This window comes from Pleurodeles waltl, chromosome 1_2 (assembly GCF_031143425.1).
Source record: "Pleurodeles waltl isolate 20211129_DDA chromosome 1_2, aPleWal1.hap1.20221129, whole genome shotgun sequence".
In the NCBI taxonomy this organism is placed as follows: Eukaryota; Metazoa; Chordata; class Amphibia; order Caudata; family Salamandridae; genus Pleurodeles; species Pleurodeles waltl.
Window position 1 is genome coordinate 1,167,527,553 of NC_090437.1, and position 15,485 is coordinate 1,167,543,037.

Consider the following 15,485-nt stretch of genomic DNA (forward strand, 5'->3'; position numbering starts at 1 on the left):
TTTTGAGGTTTGCAAAGGATTCTGGGTAACAGAACCTGGTCAGAGCCCCACAAGTCACCCCATCTTGGATTCCCCTAGGTCTCTAGTTTTCAAAAATGCACAGGTTTGGTAGGTTTCCCTAGGTGCCGGCTGAGCTAGAGGCCAAAATCTAGAGGTAGGCACTTTGCAAAAAACACCTCTGTTTTCTTTTAAAAAATGTGATGTGTCCACGTTGTGTTTTGGGGCATTTCCTGTCACGGGCGCTAGGCCTACCCACACAAGTGAGGTATCATTTTTATCGGGAGACTTGGGGGAACGCTGGGTGGAAGGAAATTTGTGGCTCCTCTCAGATTCCAGGACTTTCTGTCACCGAAATGTGAGGAAAACGTGTTTTTTTAGCCAAATTTTGAGGTTTGCAAAGGATTCTGGGTAACAGAACCTGGTCAGAGCCCCACAAGTCACCCCATCTTGGATTCCCCTGGGTTTCTAGTTTTCAAAAATGCGCTGGTTTGCTAGGTTTCCCCAAGTGCTGGCTGAGCAAGAGGCCAAAATCCACAGGTAGGCACTGTTTTCTTTCAAAAAGTGTGATGTGTCCACGTTGCGTTTTGGGGCATTCCCTGTCGTGGGCGCTAGGCCTACCCACACAAGTGAGGTATCATTTTTATCGGGAGACTTGGGGGAACGCTGGGTGGAAGGAAATTTGTGGCATCTCTGACTCCAGAACTTTCTGTCACCAAAATGTGAGGAAAATGTGGTTTTTTTGCCAAATTGTGAGGTTTGCAAAGGATTCTGGGTAACAGAACCTGGTCAGAGCCCCACAAGTCACCACATCTTGGATTCCCCTAGGTCTCTAGTTTTCAAAAATGCACAGGTTTGGTCGTTTTCCCTAGGTGCCGGCTGAGCTAGAGGCCAAAATCTACAGGTAGGCACTTTGCAAAAAACACCTCTGTTTTCTTTCAAAAAATGTGATGTGTCCACGTTGTGTTTTGGGGCATTTCCTGTCACGGGCGCTAGGCCTACGCACACAAGTGAGGTAGCATTTTTATCGGGAGTCTTGGGGGAACGCTGGGTGGAAGGAAATTTGTGGCTCCTCTCAGATTCCAGAACTTTCTGTCACCGAAATGTGAGGAAAACGTGTTTTTTTAGCCAAATTTTGAGGTTTGCAAAGGATTCTGGGTAACAGAACCTGGTCAGAGCCCCACAAGTCACCCCATCTTGGATTCCCCTAGGTCTCTAGTTTTAAAAAATGCACAGGTTTGGTAGGTTTCTCTAGGTGCCAGCTGAGCTAGAGGCCAAAATCTACAGGTAGGCACTTTGCAAAAAACACCTCTGTTTTCTTTAAAAAAATGTGATGTGTCCACGTTGTGTTTTGGGGCGTTTCCTGTCACGGGCGCTAGGCCTACCCACACAAGTGAGGTATCATTTTTATCGGGAGACTTGGGGGAACGCTGGGAGGAAGGAAATTTGTGGCTCCTCTCTGATTCCAGAACTTTCTGTCACCAAAATGTGAGGAAAATGTGTTGTTTTAGCCAAATTTTGAGGTTTGCCTAGGTGCCGGCTGAGCTAGAGGCCAAAATCTACAGGTAGGCACTTTGCAAAAAACACCTCTGTTTTCTTTCAAAAAATGTGATTTCTCCACGTTGCGTTTTGGGGCATTTCCTGTCGCGGGCGCTAGGCCTACCCACACAAGTGAGGTATCATTTTTATCGGGAGACTTGGGGGAACGCTGGGTGGAAGGAAATGTGTGGCTCCTCTCTGATTCCAGAACTTTCTGTCACCAAAATGTGAGGAAAATTTGTTTTTTTAGCCAGATTTTGAGGTTTGCAAAGGATTCTGGGTAACAGAACCTGGTCAGAGCCCCATAAGTCACCCCATCTTGGATTCCCCTAGGTCTCTAGTTTTCAAAAATGCACAGGTTTGGTAGGTTTCCCTAGGTGCCGGCTGAGCTAGAGGCCAAAATCCACAGGTAGGCACTGTTTTCTTTCAAAAAATGTGATGTGTCCACGTTGCGTTTTGGGGCATTCCCTGTCCCGGGCGCTAGGCCTACCCACACAAGTGAGGTATCATTTTTATCGGGAGACTTGGGGGAACGCTGGGTGGAAGGAAATTTGTGGCTCCTCTCAGATTCCAGGACTTTCTGTCACCGAAATGTGAGGAAAACGTGTTTTTTTAGCCAAATTTTGAGGTTTGCAAAGGATTCTGGGTAACAGAACCTGGTCAGAGCCCCACAAGTCACCCCATCTTGGATTCCCCTGGGTTTCTAGTTTTCAAAAATGCGCTGGTTTGCTAGGTTTCCCCAAGTGCTGGCTGAGCAAGAGGCCAAAATCCACAGGTAGGCACTGTTTTCTTTCAAAAAGTGTGATGTGTCCACGTTGCGTTTTGGGGCATTCCCTGTCGCGGGCGCTAGGCCTACCCACACAAGTGAGGTATCATTTTTATCGGGAGACTTGGGGGAACGCTGGGTGGAAGGAAATTTGTGGCATCTCTGACTCCAGAACTTTCTGTCACCAAAATGTGAGGAAAATGTGGTTTTTTTGCCAAATTGTGAGGTTTGCAAAGGATTCTGGGTAACAGAACCTGGTCAGAGCCCCACAAGTCACCACATCTTGGATTCCCCTAGGTCTCTAGTTTTCAAAAATGCACAGGTTTGGTCGTTTTCCCTAGGTGCCGGCTGAGCTAGAGGCCAAAATCTACAGGTAGGCACTTTGCAAAAAACACCTCTGTTTTCTTTCAAAAAATGTGATGTGTCCACATTGTGTTTTGGGGCATTTCCTGTCACGGGCGCTAGGCCTACGCACACAAGTGAGGTAGCATTTTTATCGGGAGTCTTGGGGGAACGCTGGGTGGAAGGAAATTTGTGGCTCCTCTCAGATTCCAGAACTTTCTGTCACCGAAATGTGAGGAAAACGTGTTTTTTTAGCCAAATTTTGAGGTTTGCAAAGGATTCTGGGTAACAGAACCTGGTCAGAGCCCCACAAGTCACCCCATCTTGGATTGAACTAGGTCTCTAGTTTTAAAAAATGCACAGGTTTGGTAGGTTTCTCTAGGTGCCAGCTGAGCTAGAGGCCAAAATCTACAGGTAGGCACTTTGCAAAAAACACCTCTGTTTTCTTTAAAAAAATGTGATGTGTCCACGTTGTGTTTTGGGGCGTTTCCTGTCACGGGCGCTAGGCCTACCCACACAAGTGAGGTATCATTTTTATCGGGAGACTTGGGGGAACGCTGGGAGGAAGGAAATTTGTGGCTCCTCTCTGATTCCAGAACTTTCTGTCACCAAAATGTGAGGAAAATGTGTTGTTTTAGCCAAATTTTGAGGTTTGCCTAGGTGCCGGCTGAGCTAGAGGCCAAAATCTACAGGTAGGCACTTTGCAAAAAACACCTCTGTTTTCTTTCAAAAAATGTGATTTGTCCACGTTGCGTTTTGGGGCATTTCCTGTCGCGGGCGCTAGGCCTACCCACACAAGTGAGGTATCATTTTTATCGGGAGACTTGGGGGAACGCTGGGTGGAAGGAAATGTGTGGCTCCTCTCTGATTCCAGAACTTTCTGTCACCAAAATGTGAGGAAAATTTGTTTTTTTAGCCAGATTTTGAGGTTTGCAAAGGATTCTGGGTAACAGAACCTGGTCAGAGCCCCATAAGTCACCCCATCTTGGATTCCCCTAGGTCTCTAGTTTTCAAAAATGCACAGGTTTGGTAGGTTTCCCTAGGTGCCGGCTGAGCTAGAGGCCAAAATCCACAGGTAGGCACTGTTTTCTTTCAAAAAATGTGATGTGTCCACGTTGCGTTTTGGGGCATTCCCTGTCACGGGCGCTAGGCCTACCCACACAAGTGAGGTATCATTTTTATCGGGAGACTTGGGGGAACGCTGGGTGGAAGGAAATTTGTGGCTCCTCTCTGACTCCAGAACTTTCTGTCACCAAAATGTGAGGAAAATGTGTTTATTTAGCCAAATTTTGAGGTTTGCAAAGGATTCTGGGTACCAGAGCCTGGTCAGAGCCCCACAAGTCACCCCATCTTGGATTCACCTAGGTCTCTAGTTTTCAGAAATGCACAGGTTTGGTAGGTTTCCCTAGGTGCCGGCTGAGCTAGAGGCCAAAATCTACAGGTAGGCACTTTGCAAAAAACACCTCTGTTTTCTTTTAAAAAATGTGATGTGTCCACGTTGCGTTTTGGGGCGTTTCCTGTCGCGGGCGCTAGGCCTACCCACACAAGTGAGGTATCATTTTTATTGGGAGACTTGGAGGAACATAGATTAGCAAAACAAGTGTTATTGCCCCTTGTCTTTCTCTACATTTTTTCCTTCCAAATATAAGAGAATGTGTAAAAAAGACATCTATTTGAGAAATGCCCTGTAATTCACATGCTAGTATGGTCACCCTGGAATTCAGAGATGTGCAAATAACCACTGCTCCTCAACACCTTATCTTGTGCGCTTTTTGGAAATACAAAGGTTTTCTTGATAGCTATTTTTCACTCTTTATATTTCAGCAAATGAATTGCTGTATACCCAGTATAGAATGAAAACGCACTGCAGGGTGCAGCTCATTTATTGGCTCTGGGTAACTAGGGTTCTTGATGAACCTACAAGCCCTATATATCCCCGCAACCAGAGGAGTCCAGCAGACGTAACGGTATATTGCTTTTGAAAATCTGACATTGCAGGGAAAAGTTACAGAGTAAAACGTAGAGAAAGATTGATGTTTTTTTCACCTCAATTTCAATATTTTTCTTCTTCAGATGTTATTTTCTGTAGGAAACCCTTGTAGGATCTACACAAATTACCCCTTGCTGAATTGAGAATTTTGTCTACTTTTCAGAAATGTTTCGGTTTCTGGGATCCAGCATTGGTTTCATGCCCATTTCTGTCACTGACTGGAAGGAGGCTGAAAGCACAAAAAATCGTAAAAATGGGGCATGTCCCAGTAAAATGCCAACATTGTGTTGAAAAATTGGGTTTACTGATTCAAGTCTGCCTGTTCCTGAAAGCTGGGAAGCTGGTGATTTTAGCACCACAAACCTTTTGTTGATGCCATTTTCAGGGAAAAAGCCACAAGCCTTCTTCTGCAGCTCCTTTTTCCCATTTGTTTGAAAAAAACGAAATTTTCACTGTATTTTGGCTAATTTCTTGGCCTCCTTCTGGGGAACCCACAAAGTCTGGATACTTCTAGAATCCCTAGGATGTTGGAAAAAAAGGACACAAATTTGGCGTGGGTAGCTTATGTGAACAAAAAGTTATGAGGGCCTAAGCGCGAACTGCACCAAATAGCCAAAAAAAGGCTCGGCACAGGAGGGGGAAAAGGCCTGGCAGTGAAGGGGTTAAAACACCAAAACCCCAACATCATCCCCCAGACACACATAATAAAATAGCATTTCAAAATATCATACCCCGCCCCCCCAACCCACTTCTACTAACTAAACTAACAGCCTATTCTAACCTAACACTAAGCCCCCTAACCCCACTAATTAAAAGAACCAGGAAAAAGGAGGGAGGGGAGGGAATCATGGCAGAGGGTATAATTGTCACAAGTTCACCCTCCACAGGGTCTTCTTTATGGCATGCACCCTTTTATTATTTTGTGACACCTCCTGCTGCAGCCTGTCCACTCCCTGCAACATACGTTGCATGTCACGTTACATCACTCTGAAATCAGCAGGGTCAGTGACTGCAGCAGGGGTGGTCTGAGTGCCAGTTGTTGATGTGTGTCCGGTTGGTGGTGCCATGCTTGTAGGGGGAGGTGCAAGTGCTGCTGTCAGTGGTCCTGGAGCAATGGAAGTCGATGGTCCTGCAGTGGCGGCTGATATCCTTGGTGCCACCTGGGTGGTAGTGGTGGTGCTGGTGGTGGCGGCTGTTGTGGACACCGAAGGGCCCCCTTGGGCAAATGCCCTCCACACTCCTGAGGCTCTTTCATGGCGACAACGCCGTCCCACGAGGCGGTAACGCATCGCCCGGCGCTGAAACGCACAAATCTGGCTGGCATCCACATTGGCTGCTGTTAAAAAAGATAAAGCCAAACGTTAGGTACTTCATTGTGTGACATAGCTACTGATGAGAATCAGACAATACATCTCATGTAGCTGAAACACGCCAGATCACCATACAGATCAAAGATTCTCCCTGAGGAAGTACATGCCAATGCAGCCTACACATGTCCTATCTAACAGCAAAGCAATGCTCTAAAAGATGTGTACCAACTTAAATGACCTATGCATCATTGTTCAGCCATTGGTCACGTAAAAAATGCTGCAAGTCCTCCACATGTGACAGGCCAACTAATGACTAACTTCTGGATGACAATCAAGGGCCACAAGATCTGTGATTTGTAAATGGAATTGCCAGGATAGAATGCATTTGCTAATCATGAGTGGGTATCCTAGGTTTGGACAAGTTATTTACAGATTTACATGTCTGTGTACTAAACTTGGATCATGACACCTCGGTACACATTTCATAGCCCTAAGCCTGTGCCTCAGGGGGAGATGGACAAGCAACACATACTTTCATACTTGGACACCCAGGAAGCTTTGGACAGCTGTACATGGGTTTGGGCAGTCCACCACAGGTAAGGAGGATGTCCAACTCGGATAGATCCAAACCTTGGGCAATCCCAACCACTTATATGTTTGTAAATGCAGACAATTGTCAACATCATTTAATACCACTAATACCTGTCTTACAACAAGCAGATAGATGCAAGCACACATCTGGCCATGAGCTGCATGCACACCTATGACATTGTACTCAAGTGCCACATACACGTAGCACAACATGTGGAGCTAGATGCTGCTAGGAAGTTAAACATACAGTCGAACATGTTCATTAGTGAACAGGGAGGCTCAAGTCTGTGGGTAAGACTTTGGCATCCCTATTCTGTGAGATTCAGGGTCTGACTTGCTGACTAAATCATGAATATGGGCCTCTGCTAATTTTTCTTTATAAAAATTTCAAAAACAAATGTCACCCTCTTCACATGGCCATGCCTACAGGGCTACACTACAATCCCAAATATGACTATACGCTACTGGTTGTCCAACTCAAAGATGGAAAAAAAGTGAAACTCCAGTCAAGTAACATATCAGCTCAATTGCCAGCACATCATACCTGTGAGAAAACAGGGCTGATTGCAGAGGCCCCCTAACTTGTTGCCCCCCTTTTTCACTTTTTGCTGGTGTTTTCCTGACTCTGATGGTGCCCTGGGTACTGCTAACCAGTCCCAGGGCCTGTGCTCTGTGTAAAATCAATATGCAAATTAGGCTAATTATAATTGGCTAAGTTAACCTACATATAAGTCCCTAGTATATGGTAGGGCATGTAGGTTTAGAGACCACAGCATAGGTAGTGCACCCATAGGTGCACTGCTGAGGTGCCCAGTGTCATTTTAAAGGCAGGCCTGCCTTGCTGGCTGCTTTTAAATTAAAGTTATATGCAAATTCGACTTTGGAATTAAAAGTAATTCCAAAGTCTTAAACTACCTTATTTTTACATATAAGTCACCCCTAACGTGTGCCCGGTGTGCCCCTAGGGCTGGGTGGCATGTAACTATAAGCAGGGACCTTATAAAAATAGTTTTATAAGCCCTGGTGAGGTACAAACAGCCAAATTTGTTTTTCCCTCATTGTAGTAAATGGCCTTCATAGGCTAGAATGGGGAGACTTTAATTTAATTTTTAAAGTCTCCTTAAATAATGGATACCAAGAGTCTGGTATCAAATTAATTGTTGTAATAAATCCCACAAGTTCCAGTTGTGGGATTTAATATAACTTGTTCAGGTAAAGAGTTTTAAACTTTACCTGAAAAGTTGCCAATTTCAGCTCTGCATTGTTTTTGCTGCTGTGCTCTGATTGGCCAGCCTCTAGCAGCCTGCCCAGGCTGCCGTGATGAGGTGTGAAATGGCCTGACTTCACACAAAGGAATGTGCCTGTCGGAGGGAATCTCCCCTCAGCAGATGGTGAGGCAGAAAGGAGGGGGCTGCCAAACTGGTCTTCAAAGGCAGAGAAGTACATTTGGAGCAACCAGCAACACCCCCTCATCCTGCAACCCCAGACAACTAGGTGCCCCCTTGATTAGATTAGGAGAGGGGTGTGTTTATGATTTTTAGCCACACCAGTGGGTGGGCTCAGCCAGATGTAACCTCCAAAAATCAGATTCAGCCATGATGGATTTTTGGAGAATGTTGCCTCCTGGGATTGATTTTTGCCACACGTCCCAGGAAGTGGTCATCACAGGGGGAAGGACCCTGCACCTGATTGGAGAACCAGGACCCCCCTGCTTTTCACCCAGGAGCAAGGATAAAACTGGCAGACCTGCACCCACACCTCAGATCCCCATCAGATTCTAACAAGGATGAACCAAAGGAGAAGAAGGACTGCCCTGCTGGACCCCTGGCCTGCACCTGGAACCTGCACTCAGAAGGACTGCACCAGCTGCACACTTGGGCTTCACCACAAGAAGGACTTTGCCTGGCTTCAACTGGTTCAAGGAGGGACTCCCTGTTTGCTACAGGTGAATAATTGCTAACCAGAGTCCCCTGCACCAACTCCTGAAGAAAGCGACCAGCTGACCACTGTCCAGTGGCCAAAAAGGAGTTTGCGCCAGGTGCATTGTGGGAGTTGTAGTCCGCACCCCCAAGGACCATCTCAGAACTTCTGGACCCTTGGGGTGAGCTGTGGACCTCAAAAGAACCTTAAAAGGACATCTGGGGGAAGCCCCAGAAGTTTGGAGAACTTTTGAAAAAAAGCTCCATAGAGGGACCGACCCGCCGCGGCAACTCTAGCCGGCTTGCCTCAACTGCGACCCGGCCTGATTTGCTGGTTCGTCCCGGTAAAGAAAATCTCAGAAAAAGAGACTAAGTCCGAAGGTAAAAAGTTGACCGGGACCTCCCAGCCAGCATATCCGAGGAGGGCTCCATGGACGTCAGATCAAGATCCAGGATTACCCCGGTCGAAGGATTTTGACCTCGAAAAAACTACTAAGTCGGAAGGTAAAAATCTCCTCCGAGGATTCCCGCGACGCGTATCCGGAGAAAGGCTCCAGGAGGTCGGATTGGACTGGCAGGTACGTCCCGCTGAAGAAAATCTTTGAAAAAGAGACTAAGGGGGTCATTACAACATTGGAGGGCGGCTACTGCCGCCCGCCAAGCTGTAACAGCTGTGCGGCCGCCAATGCGGCCGCACTCCCGCGGTCCCCATTACAACATCCCCGCTGGGCCGGCGGGCGCAAACCTAGTTTTTGCCCGCCGGCCCAGCGGGGATGCGGCCGCAACATAGGAGCCGGCTCCTAATGGAGCCGGCGGTGTTGCGGCCGTGCGACGGGTGCAGTAGCACCCGTCGCACTTTTCACTGTCTGCTATGCAGACAGTGAAAAGCTGCACGGGGCCCTGTTAGGGGGCCCCTGAACTGCCCATGCCAGTGGCATGGGCAGTGCAGGGGCCCCCAGGGGCCCCAGGACTCCCCTTACAGCCAGCCTCTTCCTGGCGGTGCAAACCGCCAGAAACAGGCTGGCGGTAGGGGAGTCATAATCCCGAGGGCAGCGCTGCTTGCAGCGCTGCCCTGGCGGATTATCACCGCCGGGGCTAAAATGGCGGAAAACCGCCAGCCGCGGCGGTGCGACCGCGGCGCTACCGCTGCGGTCAAAATACGCCGGGAGGCACCGCCAGCCTGTTGGCGGTGCTTCCGTCGTTGTGGCCCTGCGGTTGTAATACCGCCAGGGTCATAATGACCACCAAAGTGTGAAGGTAAACTTTTAACCGAGGCCTCCCGCAGCCTGTAGCCGAGCAGGGCTCCATTGCGGTCGGCCTGAAACTTTGACTTTGCCCCGGTCGAGGTGCAACCAGATGATCCGATTGGTGCTTTTTGTTTCTAGGCGCTTACAAATTCATATCCCCGATTCCCCTTATCCGATTTTATTTGTTTTGGTGTCATTTTAAAAATAAAAATATTATCTATTGTTATAAATTGGTTTTGGATTTTTAAACTGTTTCCTGTGTTTTATTTAATTACTGCTTTGTGATATTTGAATGCTTTACACTCTGGGGGTCATTACAACCCTGGCGGATGGTGTTAAAGGTGTGGTAATACCGCAAACAGGGCGGCGGACAAAAAAAGGGAATCATGACCGTGGCAGAAACCGCCAACAAAGACAGCCACTTTAACACTCCGACCGCCACGGCGGTACAGACAAGCAGCGCGGCGGTCACCGCCAACAGACAGGCGGAAGACAATGTACCGCCCACAGTGTCACAACCTGCCAATCCGCCACCTTTTCTGGGGCGGTTTCACCGTGGATAAAAACACGGCGGAAATAGCTTTTGCAATGGGAAAACGCTCACCTTAACACATCCCACGAGGAAGGAGGCCACCATGGAGCCGGAATTACAAATCCTACCTGCCCTTGTCTTCCTACTCATCTACGAACACCAGCGCCGGCAGCAGCGAAGACAACGGTGAGTACTGCACCTACGACATAGGGGAGGCAAAAGTCAGGGGGACACCCACGCAACTCCCCCACCCTCGCACATTACAACACACACACCAATGCATTTCCAAACATCACTGTAACAACCTACAACCCCCCCCCCCGGAAGAATGCAAAGACAAAACGAAATCAGTTCAAACATTGTAATGTATCAAAATACATGTTTCAAATATATACAGATGTATATAAACTCATTCAAAAGTATATACATTACGAGAAGTAGTGCAGATATGCACATCTCAATGTCCATGCACCACTGGGCCAAAAATGTATGGGCGAGGCCCACACAAGATACCTGTCCACAAACGGAGAGAACATTGCTGGGGCATCAGAGAGAAATACAACAGGCCCCTCAGGGGGAAGGGAAGGGGGAGGGAACCTCAGCCGGATTACAGAATAACGCCAGATCCACGACGGGGCTACCTGCCCATTGATGTATCCTAGGGAGTGCAAAGCCACAGTTTCTCAAGTCTCTACAGTGGGTGGGTTACCCACTGCCATATCCTGGGGAGTGCAAAGCCACAGTCTCTCAAGTCTCTACAGTGGGTGGGTTGCCCACTGCCATATCCTGGGGAGTGCAAAGCCACAGTCTCTCAAGTCTCTACAGTGGATGGGTTGCCCGCTGCCATATCCTGGGGAGTGCAAAGCCACAGTCTCTCAAGTCTCTACAGTGGGTGGGTTGCCCACTGCCATATCCTGGGGAGTGCAAAGCCACAGTCTCTCAAGTCGATAACAGCCTCCACTGGTTCTGGAGGGGGACTGGTGCCCAGAGTGCTTCATCCTGTGACGGACAGACAGAGTGGATGGATCTCTCCACTGGTTCTGGAGGGGGAATGGTGCCTAGACTGGATTAGGCTCCCCGTGACAGTTCCTGTCCCGTCACTGTCCCAGCTGTACATGGGATAACGATGCTTGATGTGGCAGTCTTTTCCTTCTGCAGCGGTGCTCTGCCCTGTTCAGCGGTGCTTGCCCTGTTCAGCAGTGCTTTGCCATGGCGGTCTCTGGGCTTTTCAGCTGTGCTTGCCCTGTTCAGCGGTGCTTTGCCATGGCAGTCTCTGGGCTGTTCAGCGGTGCTTGCCCTGTTCAGCGGTGCTTTACCATGGCGGTCTCTGGGCTGTTCAGCGGTGCTTGCCCTGTTCAGTGGTGCTTTGCCATGGCGGTCTCTGGGCTGTTCAGCGGTGCTTGCCCTGTTCAGCTGTGCTTTGCCATGGTGGTCTCTGCGCTGTTCAGGGGTGCTTTGCCATGGCGGTCTCTGGGCTGTTCAGCGGTGCTTTGCCATGGCGGTCTCTGGGATGTTCAGCGGTGCTTTGCCACGGTGGTCTCTGGGCTGTTCAGCGGTGCTTTGCCATGGAGGTCTCTGGGCTGTTCAGCGGTGCTTGCCCTGTTCAGCGGTGCTTTGCCATGGCGGTCTCTGGGCTGTTCAGCGGTGCTTGCCCTGTTCAGCGGTGCTTTGCCATGGCGGTCTCTGGGCTGTTCAGCGGTGCTTTGCCATGGCGGTCTCTGGGCTGTTCAGCGGTGCTTGACCTATTCAGCGGTGCTTGCCCTGTTCAGCGGTGCTTTGCCATGGCGGTCTCTGACCTGTCCATTGGTGTGTGGCAAGATGGTCCCTCATTGCCCAGCGGGGCTGTGGCAGCCGGGGCCCTCCAGGGCACTGACTCCAGCGGTGGTCTCCTGACCAGTGACGATACTTGGGTCCTCCAGGGCACTGACTCTGGCGGTGGTCTCCGGACCAGTGACGACGGTGCTGGCGGTGGCGTCCTGGCCGCCGGGGAGGATGCCGCCCTTCTCCGCCGTGCTGCTCTCACGAGGCTGTGCAGACGTCTTCTGGCACTTCACCGCCTTTGGAGGAGTCACAGCTGACTCTGCAATCCCCCTGGGACCCTTGTGAGTAGTTTTGCCTTTCAGGAGTCTTCACCCGGTCCCGTCGGCCACTTGCCAACTTGAGATGCTTTACAGGGGGTGGACTGGCAGTGCCTTGGTTCCGTGTCACACTGCCTGCCCTGGGGGCCGGTACACTCCACACACCTGTAACAACCACCACTGGTACTGGAGTCTTTTTGGCTGAGGCACCATTACGGGACAACGTTGCTGAGGGACAGTTTCTGACAAACACGGGGATGGGTAGCTGGAGGGGGTCTGGGAGTGGAGGAAGAGGAGGTGGTTGTAGGAGGTGTCACTTTAGGTGTTTTGGGTGCAGGTGCAGGTACTGGAGGCTGTCGTGAGGTGGATGGATGTTGGGTGTGTGGGTGACCGCGTTTGTGTACTTTGGGAGGGGGCGTCACAGACACACTGGGAGAGGACACAGGGGATGTGTAAACGGGAGTGGGGGTGGTGAGTGCAGGTGAGCGGGGTGTGGTGCTGGGTGTTCTGGTGCGAGTCCTAGTGCCTGTAGATGTAGTGCATGCAGGTGAGAGTGTAGAAGAGACTGGGAGGGAGGAGAGAGACGATGAGGAGGGGGACACAGTGGATGCAGTGGATGTTGCTGTGTCTGTATGTGTCTGATGCTTGTGTGGGTGCCTGTGGGATGTGTGGTGCCTATGTTTGCCTGAGCGACTTTTTTGTGTTGAGGTGTGTGCATGCTTGTCTGTTGGTGTGCTTGGGATAGGTTGGGGTACAGGGGCTTGGGTCTGGGTGGAGGAAGTTGGAGGGGGGAGGCTAGACACAGGAACAATGGCTGCCATCAGTGCTGAGGCCAAAGATTGCAGGGTTCGATGAAGGGCAGCCTGACCAGAATGAATGCCCTCCAGGAATGCATTACCGTGTTGCAACTCCATTTCTACACCCTGGATGGCATTCACAATTGTAGACTGCCCAACAGTGAGTGACCTGAGGAGGTCAATGGCCTCCTCACTGAGGGCAGCAGGGGTGACAGGGGCAGGGCCTGAGGTGCCTGGGGCGAAGGTGATGCCCACCCTCCTGGGTGAGCGGGCACGGGCGAACGCTGAGGGGCTGCTGGGAGGGCGGTGCTGGTAGGGGAGGTGGCAGCTGTACCTGTAGAAGTGTGGGGCACAGATGGTGCTGCCACCACAAGGGAGCTCCCATCGGCGGACGAGTCCGTGTCGCTGGTTGGTGATTCGGTGCCCGACATGAAGCTCCCCTCGCCCTCCGTCCCACTGGTGCATTCTGAGTCCGTGGTGTGGCCCTCCATGGCCATGTGGGGTGCAGCTCCCTCATGCTCTGGTGCCACTGTACCTCCGCCTGATGATGCTGATGCACAAAAGAACATGGAGAGCAGAAAAAGGGGGGGGAACGACAGAAGAAAGACAGGTTGAGTGCATGGCATACTGCTACCGTTGGCGGACAATACAGACACAGCAGCCCCCTGCACTACGCACTACGCCGTGCTCCTGGCCTCTACAGATGCAATTCCTGGGATATGGCCTGCATCGCTATGGTGGACATCTGCACACATGGATGCCACAGGGGCATGTATACCTGTACTTGGCACTCTACTGCGGTGGGGTGCAGTGCCACATGGCCTAGCCTAGCCTATGGAAGTCGCCCTGGCTTAGGGAAACCCACAGCCCTCCCCCCACACCTAGACCCCTCAACTGTGCGCAAAGTCCCCAGAATGATTGTGTACTCACCCCCTTGTGTCTGCAATGATGCCCTCAAGCGCCCATCCAGCTCAGGGTAGGCCACCGCCAGGATCCGGAACATCAGGGGGGTCATGGTGCGATGGGCACCCCTCCCACGTTGGGAGGCCATCCCCAGGTGAGCCTCCGCCGTCTTCTTGCTCCAGCAGCGAATGTCCTCCCATCTCTTACGGCAGTGGGTGCCCCGTCTCTGGTGGACCCCCAGGGTCCGGACGTCCTTGGCGATGGCACGCCAAATGTCCTTCTTCTGGTGGGCGCTGGCCTACATGACATGCACAGGTGAGGAAGAGAAGTCATTAGCAAGAGCACCGTTGAAGTGAGTGGCCCCCATCCCTGCCCTTGCCAGGTGGCACATGCATTCACAGTCCTTCATGTTCACTGCACTCTGCCCCCTTCCCTCTTACAACCAGCCCTCTCCACCCAGGCATAGCCCATACAAAGTGCTCCCTTGGTACTTACCTGTTGGTCTGGAGGACCGTAGAGTAGCGTGTACTGGGAGAGGACCCCGTCCACGAGCTTCTCCAACTCCTGAGCAATGAAGGCAGGGGCCCTTTCCCCAGACGCAGCAGCCATTGTCTCTTCCAGACCGAGGTCACAGCAGCACTTGCAGTGTAGGTCCTCTCCTGTCGAAGATCAGGTATCAAGTGATTGAACAGATAGAAAATGGCGGTCACGTCCGCGGCGGTCACGTCCGCGGCGGTGGGTATCATCACCGCCGGCGCACTTCATCATTGGCTCCTGGGACCCATAGGGTCCAATGTTAACCAATGCAGCATTGCGCCACGGTCTACAACCGCCTATCGCGACGGTGTACAACGCCAGCGCAGTTACCTCACATCCCACTGTCCCAGTTTAGAGGTCAGGCAGCCGCCATTTCAGGGGCCCACATGGCTTGATTTGCAACTGCGTCACACATACCTGGGCCTACACTTGACACACATACAGGAAGATTTTTGTCTTTGGTCTCGTGTTCTGTGTATCTGTGGGTACATACCTGGGATTTTGTTGACTCTGTGGTCGCTGTTGTCGTTCCTAGGCACCGTCAGCTTGGACATTTGAGAAGATGGCGGAATCCTCCGGTGTACCGACCGCTGGTGGACCTGTTGACAATGGAGGAGCGACATTTACTCATCACCTACAGGTTTGACAGTGCCACTATCCAGGAACTATGTACCCAGTTGGAGCCAGACCTGATGTCACCAATCCGCCATCCCACAGGAATCCCCCCTGAAGTGCAGGTGCTGTCAGTGCTCCATTTCCTTGCAAGTGGATCGTTTCAGACAACAGTGGCCATGGCATCAGGGATGTCCCAGCCTATGTTTTCCAACGTGTTGTCCAGAGTATTGTCTGCCCTGCTGAAACACGTAAGTAGCTACATCGTTTTCCCTCAGGTGGAGGATTTGCCTATAGTGAAAGGTGACTTTATTGCCCTTGGACA